Here is a 16,036-nt window from a genome sequence, read left to right as displayed (position 1 = left end):
GAATGACCACGTTAAGATCAGTTGCACCACTGAATACCGAGTTCAAATGGTCCCCTAATGGTTCCTGAATATTGCCATTTCTGATGTCAAATTTGTGCCCATTTAGTAAACTTATTTCTCCTCCTGAGGCAGCATATATTCTCTTAAAACACAGTGTGCAGTTCCAGTTAGGTTATTGCTTGAAAATGGCATTAAATCTTTTTTTCAAAGTTCAATCTGGCATTGAGCCCAGCCTTTCCAGGAAAACTATGAGAGGGGTACATCAAACTTGCTTTAAGTTTTCTATTACATAGGAAAAGGAAATGGGAGAAACAGAAGGGAGCAGAATTAACTGGAAGATTTAAAAACATTATCTAAAAACAAACTATGCTTTTTTTACTTGTTTTTACTCTTATACAAATTTACTCTATTTTTAGAACATATTATTGACTTACATTTCCTTAACTGTTTGACAGTCCTAATTTAAAATTAAATTAGTTTGTTTGCCTTAGAGTCAACTTGTCAAGGATTATCAATACCTTGGCACAGTCATTAACCAAAATGGAGACAATAGTCAAGAAATCAGAAGAAGGCTAGGACTGGCGGGGGCAGATATGAGAGAACTAGAAAAGGTCCTCAAATGCAAAGATGTATTACTGAACACTAAAGTCAGGATCATTCAGACCATGGTATTCCCAATCTCTATGTATGGATGTGAAAGTTGTACAACAACAAAAAGAGTGCAATCCCACCCCTCCCCCCAGTACTGATGACTGAAGGGTTTATTTATTTATTATTTGATTTATATCCTACCCTTCCTCCCAGTCTAGAATGATGCATAGATGCCTGCACGAGCAGAGCAATGGGGCCCCCAATTGCCCCAGGTGGGCAGAAAGCACCAAAGGTGGGAGACTGGCAGTTGTGGATCTGCCATTTCCACAGCCCTGCACATCACACAAGGGTCCAATCATAAGACCCCTCTGTTATCATTATTTAATGAATTGATATCCTGCCCTTCTTCCTTAAGGAGCTCAAGGAGGCAAACAATGTAACAATGAAAAGAAAGAGTTAATAGTGATGGAGATAAGGCTTCTCACTGGGGAGAACATTCCATAAATGAGAAGACACCACTGAAAAGGCCCTGTGATGGGTCAGTGCCAAATGGGCAGTGCTCAGTGGCGAGTCTACCAACAAGGCCTCACCTGCTGATAGTAGGGTCCAAAATATTGATACTCTGAAAGGCTACCGCCTGGAAGTCATATAGTGAGAGAACAGCAACACTTCTGCCATAGCTTGGGATATGGTGATGGATCTGCTGCTCTATTCTGATTCTCAAGTAGTTCTTTGAATCATATCCAGAGTGTTTTTCTATCCCTTACTACTGAAGTAACCACAGCAATTATTAATATATCTAAGATAAAGGGGAAGTTTTTTTTTTCAATCCCTGGAATCTGCAGGTAAGTACAAGCACAAGAATCTTAATTTTAAACATTAAGGATGCAATCTTAAATATACATACTAAGCCCAATAAAAATAATAGGTCTTAATTTGGGGTACACATGTGTAGGATTGTGCTGCACCTACTATTTTTTGATCGCTGTGTTGATACCTGCCTCTGCTTTAATCTAGAATAAACACCATCTAGTTCTTTTCCCACAACCTTATCAGTGCCTGACTAAGTATGCATTAAAAATGTGAATGTGTCGGAAGGGGAAATACACACTTTATTTATTTAGAGACTGTATAACTCTCCTTTTAACTGAAAATTCTCAAGGTGGAGAACAGCAAGGAAAAACATTACAATCTAACATAATCAAACCATCAAAAGGAAAAGCGAGCAGAAAAGTGAGCAAGCACCATGGTTAAAAAATATCCAATGAAGCACATAATCAGAAATTCACTCAAACTGATGGGTCACCTGTATAAAACAGAACACAATCTCAAATTTGCCCAGCAGGCAACCGGTGCCATAGTTTGGGGGCCTGCAACCAAGAATGTCCTGTGTGCAGGGAGGTTTGCAGGGCGTGTGACCACCACCGAACTGGATCTGAGTACAGTCTGAGTGCAACATAGCGGCCTAAGGCTGCAATGCAGTGCTCACGTACTTGGAAGAAAGTGCCACAGAGCACAGCGGGACATAGTTCGAGTAAACGCTCAGGGAATCCGAGTGCATGGGCGTTAATTTAACTCTCTTAAGAGCGGCAGTGTTACTTATTCTACCGACCACCGTACCGTCGCGAGCCTCTTCCCTTCTTCCCCCTCTTTCCACCCCCAAAAGCTGAGCGATCCTTCCTGCCCGGGACCCGTTAAACCCTTTCCTGCAGCAGGGGGTACGGCAAGAGTCTATCGCCTCTTGTCGTCGAGCTGTAGCCTCTCAGCTACCTACACACAAACTAGCTACGCTTTGCAAAGGAGGCACGGCTAGTTGGCGGCGGCTTGTACCAACCACTGGCGACACCAAATCCGGAGTCGGTAATGAAGGAAGAAAACGAAAGTGTTGTTGCAGGGGTCCTTCGAGTTTTTAATTGGATCTTCTGTCAGGAGCTCCCATGAGATTGGCGGAACGAATTGGAAGGGCGGAGAGGAGGATCAGGAGGAGAGGGAGGGAAGCTGTTGCCTAGGTAATACGCCTGCCCTCCCCCTTCCCGCGGTAGGGAGGGAAAGTGCGCGCGACTGGCGCGCCTTTAGCCAGAGAGGCACACACTGGAGATGAGGGGATTGTTGCTGGGGCGACCTGGGCCCGGGAAGGTACACCCATGAGTTACCGGTGACAGGGCAGACTAGGAAAAGCAGCTGCCGTTGCTGCCGCCGCCGCCGCCGCCGCGCCGCCGCCGCGTTGGCTGCAAAGAATAGCAGCAAGAGGAGGAAGAAAGAGATTACGGCAACGGCGCAGGAAGAGCAGGAGGTGTTGCTGTGGCAGCTGCCGCCGCCGCCGCCGCCCTTGCCTGGGCAGGTGAGTGTGCGAAACCTGGAATCGCCTTGACTGGGAGGAGAAACCACCGGCGTTACCTGGGGCTGGTTAGGGAGAGAGGGGGGCGCCTTGCGCGCTGTCTTGTTTCTATGCGCCTGCGATGAGGTGGGGAAATACCACCGCTGCGAGTCGCCGGACTGTAGAATCTCCTGGTGGGAAACGGGATGTGGAAGACGCTGGAATTAGTGGTTTTTTTGTTTTTTAAAAAAATATAAAGTCTCTTATTGTGGCGCCTGAGTGCAAAAGCGCGCGCCCTGTTTCAGAAACCTACCTCTGGCAGATTTTTACAGGCGGAGCATGTTTACTTGGCAGTAAGCCCTGCTGACTTCTGTGGAGCTTCCTCCTTCGTGACTGTATTTTAGGATTGGTAGATTTAAATGGATTCTGGGTCCAGGTCTGTTGTTCTCTCTTTTCCCCGCCCCCTGCCAAGAGACCATTTCACTCTTGTTTGGGACATGGCCGTGAATTGTTTTTCTGTTATTCTTTAATCATAGTGGAGGCAGTAAGATGATAAAGTCATTTATCTTAGGGTTCTTCCCCCCCCTCCCCTTTTACATTACAACACCGGCTTGCTCAACAGGCACCAGAGTCAGCCGTCTGCTGCCTTCCTTTAAGTGGTCATGTGAAGTTTAGTCACTTCTCACTCTTTTATCGTTTGGGATGAGTGAGAAGGCTGCAAACAGAGGGCTGTAGATGCTTACCAAAACAAACGATAAGAGCTTGAGCTGCGGTTGTTTAAACGAAGATGTTATCAATAATTCACATAATTTTCTTCTTGCCTGCCATGCTAATCCTGCTTGTCTTCATCCTGTGAGGTAAAGTCTTGCTCCTCCTATTTTACAGATTAACAACTGAGAATAAGAATTGATTTTTTAAAGGTTCTGCTTAATATTTGGGGTTCTTGTGTTTAAATACAGCTTTTATTTTGCCATGTGTAAACTTCTAGGATGCCTTCAGCTGCTCTTCCAAAATGGTTATTATCCTTCAGTTGTTTCTAGTTCTTTCTTTCATTCAGTTAGCTCAGGGAGAGTAATAGCATGCCCCCTGTTAAATGATTAAAACCTTTTCAGAAGTTGTGTAAGAACTGCCAAAATCTCACTAGTCTGAGAATGTGCATCTGGAGCCAATGGGCATTCATGGAGTTGTACAGTTAAAGATTAACACCTTTTAGGCCTCTCCTGTTAACTACACTTGGGATCTTTTTTCACATTGGATTCATATTTCTAAGCAAAGATGGTCTGTTTCAAACACTTAAATGAGGAAGGGGAAGTTGCTTGGGCCAATTGTGAACTCTGTTTCCAAGTCCTCCTAAGAGCTCATTGTGAGACTGCTCATAACAAGATCACAGGATCAAATAAACTAGTCCCATTTCTGACAGCTTTTATGCACAGTCACTGACTTACTGGGCTGGTGGTCACCAGAGTGCCTGTAGTGCATGCTGCATCAATATCAGGGTAGACTTTTGTTACTGCTTCTAGGCCCATATAACTGCTGAGGGTATAACCCTAACTTTTACCCCATGCTAGTGGGGCTTTGTGGAATGCCAGAGCTGCAGCCTTACTGTTCACAGTGGTAGCGGCTAAACGGGTTATGTGAGGAGGACAATTAGGTCTGATCTGGGCCCGATGCTATTGCATGATGGCTGTGAGACTAGCTTGGGATCCAGTGCAGACCAGCTTGGGCACACCCCCTCCCTACATTTGTCCTGTTCGGGGACTTTCTGCTAATGAGGAACTAATCATCCTGTCTCCTGCACATTTGGTGGGCAGAACAGGGAGGTTGGCTGAGCCAGGAGAGACGGATGGAGAGACACCTCTGCCTAGTCTGCTACCACCCCTGCCCAGCATAAGGGAGGAAGGATTGGATTGCTCTGTCTGTAAGGCAGGTTCTACACTGTCTGTATTCTGAAATGTGAACATGAAAGGCAAAGCATTGATTGTAATCAATAATCATAAATAAGTTAAAAGTATTTCTAAACTGCTTAATTTTCACTTAACTGCTTAACTAAGTGGTGTATAACTCATAAAAACACTAAAGCATTGTAATAAAAACAGAGATAAAAATACAGTAATACCTCAGTTAACAAAGTAGATGCATTCCTAGACATTACTTCTTTCACAAAAACTTTGGTACCAGAGGTAGGAATAACATGGAAAGAACAGAGATAGGTTCCTACACCCGCTTATAGATGATAGGGACAGCTTCAACAGGGGCTTTAAAGGGTGCCTATCTGGCTCCCTCTCCCTCTGAATCATGTTGGATCCTTCCCTCTCCAGCCCTAGGAGAAAGCAAGAGATCTCTTCTATGCAAAGCAAACACACAAACTTGTCAGTTTCACCCTAGTAAAGCAAAGGCACCTGCTTATCAGTTTATTGATAGCAAAGCAAAGACACAGATTGGTGGTTTCACCTTAAAGCAAAGGCACAGGCTTGAACATTTATTGATAGCAAAGCAAAGACATGGGGTAGTCAGTTTCACCTTAAAGCAAAGGGACAGGCTTGAAGGTTTATCCATAGCAAAGGAAAGCTGGTCAGTTTCACCTTCAAAAGAGCTTGGTTCCTGGAGGATTGGCTAACTGAGTTATTACTGTACCATACAAAAATCCAGTGCCACAGGGTTCAATCTTAGTGATCAGAGGAAGCTTGCACAAAAAGATACAAGACACCTGAAGCAAATATTTATTTACTTATTTATTTATTTATTAGATTTATATCCTGCTCTTCCTCCCAGTAGGAGCTCAGGATGGCAAACAAAAGCACTAAAAACACTTTAAAACATCATAAAACAGACTTTAAAATATATTAAAACAACCTTAAAAACATTAAAACAAAACATCTTCAAAAACATTTTAAAAGCTTTAAAAACATCTTTTTTAAAAAAAAACATTAAAAAGCAATTTTGACACAGACACAGACTGGGATAAGGTCTCTACTTAAAAGCCTTGTTGAAATGATGATATGATGCTTCATGTGTAGCTGAGGGAAGGGCATTACAAAGTTTAGGGGCATCTGTGGAAAATGCCAATTCTCAGGTCACCCACACTATAATATTCTGTAGGAATTTGATGCCACAAAGGATTGTATAGGCCAGTGGTCTTAAGTGGACAGACAGACCTTCAGATAACCTGGCCCTGAGTTATTCAGAGCTTTATATGTTAATAATTTATTACTGAGACCTGCTAGCTAATTGGCAGCCAGTGCAGTTTCTTCAGCATGTGCATGTCCAGGTGCTGCTGTCTACAACCTGGCTGCAGTGTTCTGCACCAGCTGCAGCCTCCAGCCCAGCCCCAAGAGAAGCCCCATGGACATCACTTTCAGAAGTCCAATTATGAGGTTACCAACCCTTCTTTTTATAATATGCTTCTACATGGTGTGGCTGAATAGCAAGCAGTGAATATGCGTACACTGCATACACTGCCTGAATTTCAGGAAGGAATATTGTGGCTTGGAAGGTAACTGATTGCATAAACACACCATACATAATATTGGCAGGTTTTAAATGCGACATCTGCACACCTAGGTTGTGTATGGACATAATGCTAAACCATGGCTTAGTGCCATGTGGACACATTACAGTGAGCTTCAGACTTGCAGAGGCCCATGTCTGCATTTGGCAACATTTACTTTCGGTGTCTATTAAACTTGACTTGTCCAGTCTGATGGTTTCTGAAGCTGGCTTGTTTAAACTGATCATAGTAAGTAGCCATGTTCACGCAATAAAATTGAGGCTTAATAAGCTGAGATATGGAAGAGTTTCATGCATCACCCTCAGTTCCTTAACTTTGCTCCAGTGAGCAAACAAGCTAGAAAGCTCCAGTTACCCCCAGCTTCATGTTATGTCTGAAGCTGGTAACCACGGTTAGTGGCTTCCAAACAAGCCAGAATATGGATGCCCACTTTAAACCATGGTATTATATTCTGGCTTGTTAAGAAACCATTAATCATAAGTTTCCCAGCTCAGACATAATGGGCATCTATGGCTTTCTGACTTGTTTTGTGCCTCATGTGAAGGGAGGAGTGAAGCAGGAGCAAAGGGGCTGTATACAGGTATGTGAAGCTTCTACTTACCTTGGCTTATTCAGCAAAAATTTGATAATTTGAATATAAATGTTCTACGGTTTGAATGAAACAACAAATTGAATTTAAGGGAAATTGAAACTAAATGTTATGAAAGTCCTCCTCCTTGGTGCATGGGAGAAGGAGGGGGGAGCACACATGGCCAAGGCTAGCTGCAGCTCATTCATGTAGCCCTGAGCCAGGCGTGGGGAATCTTTTGGGCCTTGTGGGCCAGATCTTTATCTCCCCTACCCCCATGGGCCAACTGTGATAGGTGGATGGTACCACCCATTGGGCAGTCATCTGGCATCATAATGGTATTTGATGATTGACACCTCTCAGAATGCAGTGCTTTGCACCACACTTCCCAATCACCCAAATGTTTGTCAAGCATTTGGGAGGTGTTGTGTAAGGGGCTTTGCAATCACTACCAATCAGCAGTGCCTGCAAAGCCTCTTTTGGCCAAGCTCTGCTCTCACCTGCCCCATGCCTGACACATGTGATGTCAGGTGCAAGGTAAGGCCAAAACAATTTCATGTGCCAAATAGGGAAGCCTGGTGGGCCAAATTTGGCCCACAGGTCAGAGTTTTCCCACCCTTGCACTAAGCCATGGGTTAATGCTGCGTCTGAACACAGCCATACAGTTGTCTGGAAATCCATTTCTCACAGGAGTGTGATCTTTGTAGGATGAAGTCTTGGTAGTTAGGAATTTCACAGCTCTGAAACATGAGAATGTTTGTATGGATCCAGGAAACATCACTTTAGAAGATTCCATCAAAGAGACCTGTAAAAACCTTGAAATGATCTACAAATTGATTGTGGCTTAAGCTTTTGTCAGCCAGAATCCACATTCTAAGTTGCATGAAGCATAGATCTTTGTTGGCTGATATACACTGTACGTGAGTATGAGAGAAATAATACAAGATGCAGTTTAGATGTGAAACAGGAACAGAGAAAGAGATGGAGAGCTGAAGGCTGGAAGCAACGTGAGGTGCAAGGTGCCTGTTTGGAAATCTGATGAGGACAGTCAGAAGAAAGGGGGTGGTTGTTTTTACAAAGTGAGAGACCCATTAATGCAAGAGAGAGGTGTGTCCTATTACTATGCAGAGACAGTTGAAGATGAAACTTGTGATAGGACCAGAAAAAAGTTGGCTTTAAGAATTACAACTAAACATTATAATCACTATTTCTTGATCATGTTTTTTTAATATGGCAAGACTGGAGATATAAATTTGGGGCTTTTAATTTTAAAGCTGAGTTTAGTGTGTTGCACTGACCTGGTAACAGCATGACTAGAAGTCTTGCAGAGGCTGACGAGAAGCTGCTGTTGTCACAGCTTTTGAAAGAACTATGTGAACAAAATTTGAAAGGAAGCTTGAATTGGCTATTTGTGGGGCAGGCATTTATATACCACTCAATTAACTATGCCCTCTGCTTAATTACCAATAATAATTACCATGTTACCAATGATTGTGACATTTCTATCTGATTACTGTAGGTAGACTATCGCTTAAACTTTATTTTGTCAGACCCCAGACTGTGGTTAGGCTTTGCTTCACAGTCTGGGATCTAACTGACTTAAAGCAATTTTACCCTGCTCTTCAGCCAAAAAGGCTCTTGGAACAGCTCCAGGAAACAAGCAAAAAACCCCACAAATATATTTATTTACAGAGCAATCTTAACTCTAGGCAATATTCGCTGACTTAGGTAAAACTCTTCCAGGGTGGAAGGTGGAGTGGGGGAGGTTATTGTTGTTGCTACTGTTGTTTTTGCTGTGCTAGCTCCAGCCTGGCACAGCTGAGGGGGTATGAGGATTGGTCCTTCGGGGAATTGCACTGTTAAAGACCATTAACTGGGTGGTTTATAATAGATGCTATTGGAGGTCACTGATTCATAGGGTTGCCATAAGTCGTAATTGACTTGAAGGCATATAACAACAACAACAATATTTCATAACATGCCAGGTTGGCCGGAGATGGTTTCTTGAGACAGAGATTGCTATGGAATGTTTGGAAAGAGAAAACGATCAGAGTTTCAAAAAGGGATGTGTGTGATGTCACAAGAGCAGTTTTGTAGACAGTGGTGGACAGTTAGCTGAGGCTTAATACACATCTTGAGGTGCAAATGTCTGTCTCTAGAGAACTGATGTGAGGTAGCAGATCTGCTGCCTTGTAGAAGTGTGTGTGCTGCTTGTTTTCACATACCGTTCTGCTGTATATTTTGTAAATATACCAACTTTAAAATATTTGGTTTAAGTCTCCCGTCTCCAAAGGGAAGCAAACCTGAGTAGTGCTGCCTTTGGAACTTCTCAGCTCTTTGGGAAGTGGGAAGCCCCTAACAATATATTAGAATGCAGCCTGATCACCTGCTCTCTCAACTGAAATATGAATGCATTGAGCTGTAGCAAGTCAGAAAAATGTAATGACCCAGAAACCCAATATGGACAATTAAAATGGTCCTGTGAGTTGGTTAGCTCTTGCTGGTTAAGCTGTTTTGTAACTGGGTCAGTATGCAAAGCAACCAATTTTTTCTAAAAAAATTATATATATATATAGATAGATCAAACTTCTTTAGATCGACATCAAAGCAATCTTAATGGAAGAAAATTCTGTTGAAATCAGTTGGACTGACACTCCAGTGTTTGCTTTGTGTTTTATTTGGATTGGTTTAATTCCATTGGTTCTGAGCAGGCTACAATACATTTGTTAATGTACAAATTTGATTAGTATTTAAAATTCTAGGAGGAAGGGTGGGAAATAAATGTAATACATAAATAAATATTTAAAAAACACCAGCTTGGTGAATTATGTGATTGCTGATTTTATATGTGTTTATTTCATAGCAAGTGTTGTCTTTCCCTCTGCAGCCAAAAAACGTTTGATACATCTTGCTCAATTTGCATTGAGAAAGTGCCATCCAAAAAACCCAAGGTCTGTGGACAGTCTTTTATGTGGCTTAAGATGTTGCTCATTGACCTTGGACTTGAACTTTTGTCTCCAGGCTCCAGTATTACTTGACTGTTTAAGCCTAGGTTATGCAGGTGATGCCAGAGGTAACCAAGGACAGCTAGGGGAGATTGAAACACCCACCCTTCTCCTGTCCAGCTCTGTTGTGACAGTGGATCAGCATTCACCGCAACACTTGCAGGGGTAGGGCAGCTTAGGGCAAGGCAGTTGAGCATCATGGTAAACTGGGGAGCTTTCCATGAGCAATTCTGAAAAATAATCCATTGCCTACAGAACAGACCATGATATTGCGTACTTCCACATTGGTACAAACCACAAAGGCTGAAATAAGTTTGGAAGTTTAAGCTTAGACTTTTTCTAATCTACATATGGACCTTTGTGTTTTGGTGAGTGGAGACAATTATTTATAACAGCTTCATTAACAAGGACTTGAAAAATAACACAAGTAAAAAAAAGATGGGTCTCTCCCCTGAGCAGCTGGCATTCCAAATATTGGCAAACCAAGGAAAAAGAAGCAAGAGTACAGTTGAATATGTGAAAATGTACTTGCATATTCTCAAGCTTTGTTTCAGTTGGGGGTAAGGACTAGAGGATTTAGCAAAGACTTCATGAAAGAAGTGAGTGAGTTTTAGTAGAGACTTGAAGAGAAGTGGCAAGTTGTCTTTTGGGATAGAGTTCAAGCTATGAGAGATGGTAAGGGACGTGGTGGAGAGTCAATTTAATGAAACAGGAGACTTCTCAATGGTTGAGAGTACAGATGGAGGAGCAAAGAACCCAGGTAGGGATATAATAGGGTTATAAGTTTAGCCATCTTAATTACTCTAAATGGGCTTCCTAACTGGGAAATTAATGGGGTGGGGGCTTGCCAAAATAATGTCAATGAGTGTGAATGTTTTTCCCCCTGATTGCCTGGAAAATATCTCAAGCCTTTGAAAGATGACAGCCATAGATTGTAACAAGTCTGAGTCCGCCTTCAGATGGAAGGCAAAGAGATCTCTTTGGGAAACCTGATTTAGGATTAGCACTTGTGCTGTTTGCGAAAGGAGTCTGCTCACTAAAGTACTAGTTTCATGCATACAAGACACCATAAGTTTCAATACTTTTTCCTCCAAACTGTATAGTGCTGACTCTGGACTTCTGTATGCTTTGGGAAATTGAAAGCACTTAAGGATAGGAAACACAGGTAGAAAAATAGGGCACAAAGCCACAAAGAGCTTGAAGTGTAAAGAGGACAAGAAGTTCATGATAGAAAGGGGTGGAGAGCAACATCTGAATAATCAGAGGTGAATTTTGCAGTTTAAACTTTTGGATGTGAAAGGAGTAATATTTAACAAGCAAAGACTGAGAGGCAGGTGTAGATCTTTGCAATATTGTGTAGGTAGTGATGTGATTTGGTGACAGACTGGTTTTAGGGAAGGATTAGAAAAACTTCAAGGTTTGTGTCTTGTTAACTGGCTAAATGGTGTTCTTTTCGCAATGGATACAGAGTATAATCAAGAATGAAATGGCTTTGGATGACAGGTGAAGACCCATCCAAGCAAACCTTATGAGGAAAGGTTGCAGCATTTGGGGCTTTTTAGTTTAGAGAAAAGGCAAGTCAGAGGAGACATGATAGAAGTGTATAAAATTATGCATGGCATTGAGAAAGTGGATAGAGAAAAGTTCTTCTCCCTCTCTCATAATACTGGAACTCGTGGACATTCAAAGAAGCTGAATGTTGGAAGATTCAGGACAGACAAAAGGAAATACTTCTTTTCAGCACATAGTTAAACTATGGAATTTGCTCCCACAAGATGCAGTAATGGCCACCAGCTTGGATGACTTTAAAAGAAGATTAGACAAATTCATGAAGGACAGGGCTGTCAGTGGCTACTAGCCATGATGGCTGTGCTGTGCCACCCTAGTCAGAGGCAGCATGCTTCTGAAAACCAGTTACCGGAAGCCTCAGGAGGGGAGAGTGTTCTTGCACTCGGGTCCTGCTTGCGGGCTTCCGTCAGGCACCTCCAGTGTCCTCCAGTTGTTGCTAGACTACAGCTGCACCATCCCTCACCATTGGTCATGCTATCTGGGTCTGATAGGAGTTGGAGCCCACCAACATTTGGAGGGACACAAGTTGTCCACACCTGGCCAAGGGTAGAGAGGTATAGCTGAATATCAACAGCATACAAAGGCATGGGATCTTCTCAGTTCATCCAGGGAGTGAATTGCAGAGGATGAAGAACAGTACCCTGATAATTCCAAATGGGTCCCAATGTGAGTGTGTGTGTGGGAGAGGGTTCTCTCTACCATATGATCACTGTTACATTTCATGATGCTTGAGATTATGGTAATCAAGATACGGCAGTGTGTCAAAGTTATACTTTTGTTTTTCACTAACTTTTTATATGTTAACATTTCTTTGTAATTACATCTGTGTACCAAATTGCTATAGAAGGTTATAATATTAACCAACCCAATGTCAAACACTAGGAGAGTGGAAAAAGTATTAATCTAGCTGTCTCCTCTTGTGAGCAGAAAAAAGAGGCAAATCCTCAAAACAGTGCTAAAACATATGGAAAGCTTTATTGTAAGTTACAAAAAGCCCATTGTGTATCAGACAACACCTTCTTCAGGGGCACTGAAAAGATAATTGAAATTGCTTATTACAAAATAGTGCACAAACTCAAATTATATGTAGCATAATTATAGTTGGGAATTTTTGGAGCTTCATGGCCTGAATGAACTCCCTGTACATCCATCATCAGTATCTATAAAACATCCCCATGTTTTTTGCGAGGCCAGTCATGAAAAGACACTTGCTGTGAGCCACTTGCAGTTAAGCAATTGTGAGATCATGGCTGTCTAACTGCTGTGGGGAAATAGGATATTGAAATGCAAGTTTTTTGTTCATGAATGAAAAGAACAATTAATGTATGTGAGAATGTGCTCATCTGCACAAAACGTAAAGAAGATATAGATAAACAGTATGAAACTTTCCTGAAACCTTTATGGGACATAAATATATATCTAGAGTAAGAAGGATTGAGAGTTAATACAGTATCATAAAATTAGACCCAACTTTAAAGTTTAGCAAGAACTCATGGTGCTCAAGTATAGCTAAAATAAGTTTATTTTTAAAAACAATTATCTGAATTTAGTCTTAAATAAAATCATCTGTTTTCTAATTTTACAATTAGACATTTTTCAGCTGGAAAGAAAAATGAATATTTACAGCACAGTCTAGTGTTCATGTGTTGTAGCATTTTCCCACTGATCCTTGTATCAGAACCCAGGTTGTTGAATAGGTAAGCTTCTGGGAGACCAATTCCAGAGATATATATTGCAAACGAAGACATTCAGCTGATGTGATCGTTTGTGAGGCTGACCTCTTTCTGTTATTGTAAGTTGCACTCTCGCTACAGTGGCTTATTATATAGATAGAAAGCGTTGCTCACAGTATCTGAAAGACCCCGAGGATGATACCTGAGGATGAATCTAGCCTACTACTCCATTTGTTCTTGTGCTACAGGATGTCATTGTGTCTCACTTCCACTGTGCTGGTGATGGCTGTAGCCAGCACAATAATGTCATTAGTACTGTTTGGCTGTACTAGGCAATATGTTGTACATCTGACACTATGCTTTCACAACTGTTTTTGTGCATGATTTTCCATGTTAACTTGTTGGCCTAACATAATATATCATAGTATAGGCAGGGCTGTGGAGTCAGTATGCCAGACCTTCGACTCCGACTCCTCTATTTTTCTGCTGTCCGACTCCGACTCCTTCATAAATGGCAAATGTATATTAACTAGTAATAACAAATTTACTGTAGTAAAATGGTAGCACAAGGCATTTCATCACCACCATGTGAATCCAGAGCTTGGAAAAGTTACTTTTTTAAACTACAACTCCCATCAGCCCCAGGGATTGGGCTCGTGGGAGTTGTAGTTCAAAAAAGTAACTTTTCCAAGCTCTGGATTCACGTGGTGGTGATGAAATGTCTTGTGCTACCATTTTACTACAGTAAATTTGTTATTACTATGAACCTGCCCGGGATTTGAGATCTTCAGGTGAGGCCCTTCTTGTGCTCCCCACACCTTTGCAAGTACATATGATGGGGACACGAGATAGGGCCTTTTCGGTGGCCGCCCCTAGGCTATGGAATTCCCTTCCGAGTGAGGTGCGATTAGCTCCCTCCTTGCCGTCTTTCCGGCAACAAGTAAAGACTGTTTTCTTTCAACGGGCATTTGAGATAGAGAACAACTAGGATTAAGTGTCCTAGGACTGGTGACTACATTATATGGTCTTATTATTTTAAATTGTCTGCTGTTTTTAACGTATGTTTTATGGTTTTAATTTTTCTCAAAGTTTAATTCTATTTTTAATTGTATACTTTGTATGTTTTAATGGTGTGTTGTTTTTAGTTGTAAGCCGCTCTGAGTCCTATTGGAAAAAGGGCGGGGTAGAAATAAAGTTGTTTTTTATTATTATTATTATTATTATTATTATTACTAGTTAATATACATTTGCCATTTATGAAGGAGTCGGAGTCGGTACATTTCTTCCGACTCCGACTCCACCCAAAATCACTTCCAACTCCACAGCCCTGGTATATGGTATCCCTGATGGATCAAAGGTCCATCTAGTCCAGCATCTTGTTTCCACAATTGCTCTTGTGGACTCTTCCAGGAAACCCACAAGCAGGATATGAGGGCAACCAACCTTTCCTACTCTTTTTCCCCAGCAGCTGGTACTCAGGGGCAATGCTGCCTTTGAGCCTGGAGGTTCTTTAGCGAATAGCCATTGATAGATGTCTGCCATGACTTTGTCTAACCCTCACCCACCACGTTAGTGACCATCGCCACATCTTGATGAAGTTAAGTTCTAATGTACAGGAGTGGGGGAGAGAATTCTATCCACTTTCTCCACACTATTATATAGTTTTTATGAACCATTATTATGTATATCATTAGTGAACTTTTCTTTAAGCTAAAAAGCCCCGAGTTTAGCCTTTCCTTCAGTCCCTTTAGTTGCTTTCTTCTGCATCTTTTCCAGGTCTACTATATACCTCTTGAGTTGGGATGGTCGGAAATGTGGCTGCATCATGTACTTGTATAAAGGCATTATGATATTAAATATCTTATTTAGAATCCCTTTCTTAATAGTTCCACTCATGGTATTTGTCTTTTTCAGTGTCATGCATGCTGAGCTGACATTTTTATTGATCGATCCACCATGATCCTGAGATCTCTTTCCTGGTTAGTGATTGCCAGTTCAGTATTACTAGGCTTGACAATATTCTGATTTATGCTTTGGCTTTTGTACAGTAGTAAGTCCATGTTCAGTGTAATTTTATATATATATAAAGACTTTTAAAACTGCATTAGTAGCCTCTTTGGAACTTTTTTTAACTTTAGGAGTAATAATTTGTTTTTTAAGGCTATTACAAGGTGAACCATATAGCTGCAAAAATGCATTTCCTTTATTTAGGGAGGTGTGAGCAGTTGCCAAAATAGACTAGTGTAATATTTAACTACAAACAATCCCAAGTGACTACTGCTTGCTCTCATCTCAGTTAATGCAAAAGGGAAAGAGTGTGCTCCATTCTTTTCATTCATTGTTCCCTCTTGGAAACAGAGACAACTCTACTTCTTCACAAGCTTTTCACATTATTGGGTTGCCTCCCACATGGGGACTATTCCCTTTATTTTGCTTTTCTTGTTCTTAGATACATGAAATCACTACCTAGATGTAAATGAATCAATAGAAGAATGTCAAGCAAGTGCGGGACAGCCTAATAACACTGAAGTGAACCCTGTTTGAGTTGAGTAAATTTGTATTAATTTTTTTTACTACCAATCAAAGAATAAATCTGGTCCATACTTACCAGTTGCTGTTGCATTGCTCATCTTGTCAACCCTCTGACTGTTGGTAGAGTTGTACAACTACCCCAAACCACTGTATCCACCATCCCTTCAACTTTTTGCCTGCCATTGTCAATTCCGGGGTTAGGAAGACAACTTTTGGAACTGTGCAGAGCAGAATGCTTACTGTGATATAATAGCCTTCCATGTTTAGTTGCTC

The 16,036-nt window shown here is 41.6% G+C and overlaps 1 protein-coding gene across 8 annotated transcripts in view; it reads left to right on the top strand.

The window, feature by feature from the left end:
* Positions 1-2,555: 2,555 nt before the first annotated feature.
* Positions 2,556-16,036, top strand: part of PIK3CB (phosphatidylinositol-4,5-bisphosphate 3-kinase catalytic subunit beta) — a 135,029-nt gene continuing 121,548 nt past the window's right edge. For 4 of the 8 annotated variants that reach the window (XM_061636735.1, XM_061636737.1, XM_061636729.1 and 1 more), the window contains exon 1: positions 2,556-2,932. The gene's annotated coding sequence lies outside the window, so the exon portion shown is untranslated. Of the gene's footprint in view, positions 2,933-3,603; positions 3,766-15,145; positions 15,211-16,036 lie in introns of those variants that run through there. The other 4 variants (XM_061636734.1, XM_061636732.1, XM_061636733.1 and 1 more) reach the window with 3 other exon arrangements.

The sequence above is a fragment of the Rhineura floridana genome, chromosome 7 (assembly GCF_030035675.1).
Source record: "Rhineura floridana isolate rRhiFlo1 chromosome 7, rRhiFlo1.hap2, whole genome shotgun sequence".
NCBI lineage: Eukaryota > Metazoa > Chordata > Lepidosauria > Squamata > Rhineuridae > Rhineura > Rhineura floridana.
This window is presented reverse-complemented; position numbering and strand designations above follow the sequence as displayed.